The following is a 5,096-nucleotide window of genomic DNA, read 5'->3' as shown; positions in this document are numbered from 1 at the left end:
AGCTGTGGTTAGGTTGGGGAATTCACAGAGGTAAAGATTGTTGATCTGGGGTGCATTTTGATATCTGACACAGAGCACAATGTTTATACCCCTCAAATTTGCAGGAGTTGAGAGCCCCATAGAATAAGACTGTGAAAAAGTGTATAGAATAAAACCTAAACTGATCATAGTGAAATACTGTTTAACATGACTATATGTGGGCTGAACCACTAGTTCCAATAAAAAGTGAGTGCATGAATACAAACAAAATATGTTCAGCAGTGTCTTAAGATGGTAAGCCATTGGTGGAGAAGACTGAACCTCCTGGTTTCCACTTGATTGCAGGGTTCCCAGGGGTGAGGTTTAACCTGTGGATCCCCAATGTAGACCAAATGATGCACACCGGGATTCGAACCTATGTTGCGCCCCATTGCCTTGCTTCCAAGACAAATGCATTGCCCCTGAGCTATCCTTCCCCCCAATCCATGAGAACCGTACACTTATGAGTGTTGTAGAAAAGGGCATTGGTCATATACAGAAGGGCCATTTTGATATCTGGAGAGTTTATATTGATGGACTTTGATGGTTCCCCATTCACCACTAGTTGAATAAAAAAAGAACTCGATCGATCCCTGCTTCATGACAGGTGGTCAATAGTCAGTACCTGGTGATTAAGTATTTCGCGCCGGAGGCGGCTGGCGGTTAGAGTGAGTGCAGCTTGATGCTAGCACCTCGTCACTGGGTCCCTTCCTCTATCTCTGTGCTCCATGGCCCCACAACCCTCACTGTTCATGCATGTGAGCTCGGCCAGGGATAGTGAGAGAGAGAGCGAGAGAGGGATTGGATGTAGTGAGAAGGGAGGCAGTTGGAGGTGTTGAGCTGTAGTTGAGCACTGGTGGCAGGAAGTGGGAGTACTAGCTGCGCATGAGCCGACTTTCAGGTAAACCTGGTAAAAAAAGTGCTTCTTTAAACTGGGAATCAGCTAGTGGACGAGAACTGTGGGTTCTGTGAAACCTGTGCCATTTGTGCACACTGTAGTATGGGGGTCTTGTTTCTCTTTACCCTGACTTTGGTCTCTGTCAGTCCCGCTGAACCTTGACCCTCCTTTTCCCGACTACAAGAGGCATGTTCTCATGTCGGGAGTCCTCAAGTAAAGAGTCCTGCCAATGGCTGGGTGGGTCGGTGCAATATCACCCACCACTGTACAACATATTTAATAGTCATGATATATATATTTATATATATTTATATATCTTCTTTTTCCAGTGTGATTACACCAGGCTGCGAGTTGCACTCCCGTAAACCTTGGTTCAATCACTCTCCGCCAGAGTCCATAAATTAAAATCTGAAGTCTTTATCCTGTGAAACAAACATTCTTTGTAATCCCAAATTAATTCACCAGAGAATCCAGCAGCATGACATGTTTCACTACAATCCCGTATATTATAGTGCAGCGATAGTTACGGTGAGTCAGATTCCCATAGGAACCCCTCAAAATTCTCTCATTAATAACCTTTGATTCGAGTAACGGAATTGACCAAAATTTCGAAAGTGATTAAAAACCCACCTCTCTCTCCCCAGACTGCAAAGTTTCATAAAGATTAGTTAAAAAATAAGAAAGTTATTAAGTATCAAAATAAACGTTTTTTCCAAAAATGCGGCCTACTTCCCATTCATTTTGCCATAGACAAACAAGATACATATTTTCCAAAGTGCACCGTCCAAACCGCTGGACGGATTTGGACCAGGTCCAAAAGAACTTGGGCACGAAGCGCTGACTCGCGATCCATGCTTGGTTGAGGTTATTCTGTGCAGTAGTTATTTAAATATTTGATGTAGAAGGGGGTTCCACTGTCTCAAAAATATATAGCTATATCTTGGGGATTTACCTGAAACCAGAGGTTTTTAGAAATGAAACTACAGCCATCATGTTTTTCTCTCGATGCGTGAGATATACACGGCTACAGCCAAGGATATAGGAAAATTAAACGCAGGCAAAAAGCCATTTGCAGGTAAAATAAAACATGCACTTGCCATCAGGCTACAGGTGCGTGGTGGCTAGAGGGCACTGAATGAAATTTGGGAGTTTGGAGGGGGTCTAGGGACTGAGTTTGCAACATAAAGCTTTCTCTGGCCTCGGCTATAGGTTAGAATAGCCAACATCTGAAAGCAAACTGCATCACAGAAACAGTGTGCGCTGTGGGGGTAAAGGGAGAGGGCAGGGGAGGTGAGGAGGCCATCAGGGGGGTGGGGGAGCTGGCATAGATGAGGGGGGACCTGAGTGGGAGACTGGGGGCAGGAAAGCTTTTTGTTTGGTCATTTTGATGATGTTCAAGGCTTTATCCAGGGCTATAAAGGACTACACATATCCCGAGTAAGAGTGGTTCTGTGACCGCTGCTATACCTTTTGGGTGTCTGTGGTTTATTTCTTTTTGAAAGTTTTTTGTATAGGTACAGTGACGCTGAAAAATCACTGTACAACTAGATGAGGACTGGGTTTTTTTTTGGATTGAGGCCAGGACCGTGCCCCATACACACTAGAAAAATATTTACTAAAAGGATCCTGCGCCTCACTTTATCTCCTTTTCTAGTGAGATGAATGCTCACAATTGCCCCTAGAGGGTGTGCAACTCCACAGTTCAAACCAAAAGACAGTTCTGGACCATTGAAAATTGAAAATATATATATATTTATTTTAATTATACCATATTTCAGTCTATTTTAAAAAAAACATATACAACCTGAATGGGGTTGCAATGTACACCTTTTTTTAAAATAAATTTGTAGAAAAATATTGTCTAACATACATTACCTACGTAAAACAACACACCAAGTGTTGACACAAATCTGAAAAAGGAAAAAAGAAAAAAAGGAGAAGAAAAGCAAGTGATAAATTAAGTAATTAACTAGTAACACTAGGTTCAACACAAACGACCTCCACCTAAATATTATCACTAACACAATTCATCAACACATACACAATGGGCAAAAAAGTACATTTACATAAAATCACATTAAGAACCTACAAACAATTCTGAAAAAAGCAAACAACGCTACTAGTAAAGCTATATACGTGTAACATTTAGCTGCCTAGTACTTAATCCTTAGGTAAGTTCGGATTGCTCAGTAAATTTTTAACAAATACAAGCTGTTAATGCTCTATTACAGCCGTGTCTTGATCACACAGTATCTTCGTCCCGACATGTTTCTTTCCCTAAATATGTGGCTCTTGTGCAGAGAAATTCTGAGGTATTGCTTCAGAAAGACGAACAGTATAACATTAACCACAGTTGTATAATGTTTGTTCCTTATAGAGAAACTTGGTTTGGCCAGGTGTTGCAGCCCTCAAGGGTTTCCTTCTTGTTATAATTGACTATAACCTTATGGAAAAAGGGAGGAGAAGAAAAAGAAATGGACACACCATCAAAGTGGGTTGTGTTGGGCTCAGAACAAAGTCAAGCATACTTCGCGACCTTAGTTTATAATTAACTCGGTGAGGCTTACCACACTACAAACTTATACAATAGTAAGAGGTGTAAGGAGCGCTGCTTTTAAGTAGGGCGCTGATTCCCTAAAGGGAGAGGAAGAGAAAATAACAACAGGTCAGTGTTGCATCTGGACAAGGTGATTTTTCACTATAAAACAAGGTACAAGTAGCACCAGAAACCTGGACCACAGTTATCCATAGAATTACCAAGGTTCACCGAAAAGGCTTGTCTTACTTCAACTCAGCATCTAGTCAACAATGGGATTTAAGAATACTCATGGGTTCATAATAGAGGACTTGTATAGCCATAAGAATATGGCAGGACCAAGTCTCAATAATTAATACTAAGGGTCAGGGGATGAAAACAAGAACCTTAGATCACAAAAAGCAGTAAAAAAGTGGTAAAAAGTGGGTAAAGGTGCGTATGTAGACAGTTGGAATGTCTAGTAAGAATACAGCCAGCCAATTAGTGTACCTGCTCCCGTACTTAGCTGATGTCAGAAAAAGCTTACTGCCATATAAAAGACCCCAGTAAACATACCTATTTAATTGCAACAAGTGCAAATAATTAAATATTTGTTAAGAAGACAAGTAGAACGCATACCTGACAGGGCGTGAGGAAAAGTCCCTCCTTGATCAGGTTTTCCTGCAAGTCTCTGTGGCCGTTTTCCATGGAGTGTCAGCTGCTGGTTAGATTCTGCTGTGTAGGTTCTAGTATCAAGCTCTTTTAGTGGAGCTGTTAAAACAAATGAAATAGTGCAAAAAATGAACACTATTTCTAACTGCGGCCCACATGTCTTCTTCTGCATTTTTCATTGAATATGGTTATTATTTAATGTATTAGAAACGCTGTTGTTATAATAGTGTCATGCACGATGGCCCACGATTTTAGGTCGGTGCGAGGAGCCTCCTGCAATAGATACCTCTAGTCATTGTAAAGCCATGCTCGCACTGGCTGCATGCGTGAACTTCACAAGAAATGCGGCCAACGCGAGTGTTTACAGCTGTTCGTAATGAATACGATACTTCCACGTGTGCTAGTGGAAACTGAAACTCAACCTGCCTGCATTCACCCGAAACGAGTGAATGCAAATCTGTTCATATACGGATGTCAATTCAGATTTTACTAAAGCTGGCGCTACACAGAAAAATATAACTGGCAGTTTCTTACCTTGCAGCTAGTTTTCCATGCTGCTGATTCTTCGCGTGCGTGATTGCTCCGTATTAGCCGTCGGATCTGGTCGAATGATCCCCTCTGCAGTCACACTGCTTAAAGCCTCGCTCTACCAGAAGTGGGAAATTAGGCTCCCGTGACAAACAGGGGGCATGAACACTAGTACGTCCAAACGCGTGCGCGTTTTTGTACTCACTAAGCCTCCATGGTAGGGCAGTGGCAAAGCATACCTGCTATGAATAAATGAAGCAAAAGCAGGTGGGAACCTGATTCTGGCTCGTGACTGAATGCCAAAAGTAGCGCTGTGGATATCTATAATATATTGTAAGTCTTGCAACTTGCTGTGTGCTGTCAGATAAATATAATATAGAATGAAACTCCTTTGTTGTTAATAAAGTGGCGAATCTGCCTAGCCACTCGTGTCACTGTACTCAATCTAAATTTCTCAAATATGGC

The 5,096-nt window shown here is 41.8% G+C and overlaps 1 long non-coding RNA gene across 1 annotated transcript; it reads right to left on the bottom strand.

Annotated features, from left to right (window-relative positions):
- Nucleotides 1-3,486: 3,486 nt before the first annotated feature.
- On the bottom strand, nt 3,487-4,769 carry LOC138579616 (uncharacterized). The gene is made up of 3 exons (XR_011304096.1): nt 4,638-4,769; nt 4,071-4,202; nt 3,487-3,550 (listed from the first exon to the last, which is right to left on the bottom strand). It is a non-coding gene; the product is annotated as an uncharacterized lncRNA (long non-coding RNA).
- Nucleotides 4,770-5,096: the final 327 nt, after the last annotated feature.

The sequence above is a fragment of the Ambystoma mexicanum genome, chromosome 3p (assembly GCF_040938575.1).
Source record: "Ambystoma mexicanum isolate Mex_15411 chromosome 3p, UKY_AmexF1_1, whole genome shotgun sequence".
NCBI classification, from domain to species: Eukaryota; Metazoa; Chordata; class Amphibia; order Caudata; family Ambystomatidae; genus Ambystoma; species Ambystoma mexicanum.
This window is presented reverse-complemented; position numbering and strand designations above follow the sequence as displayed.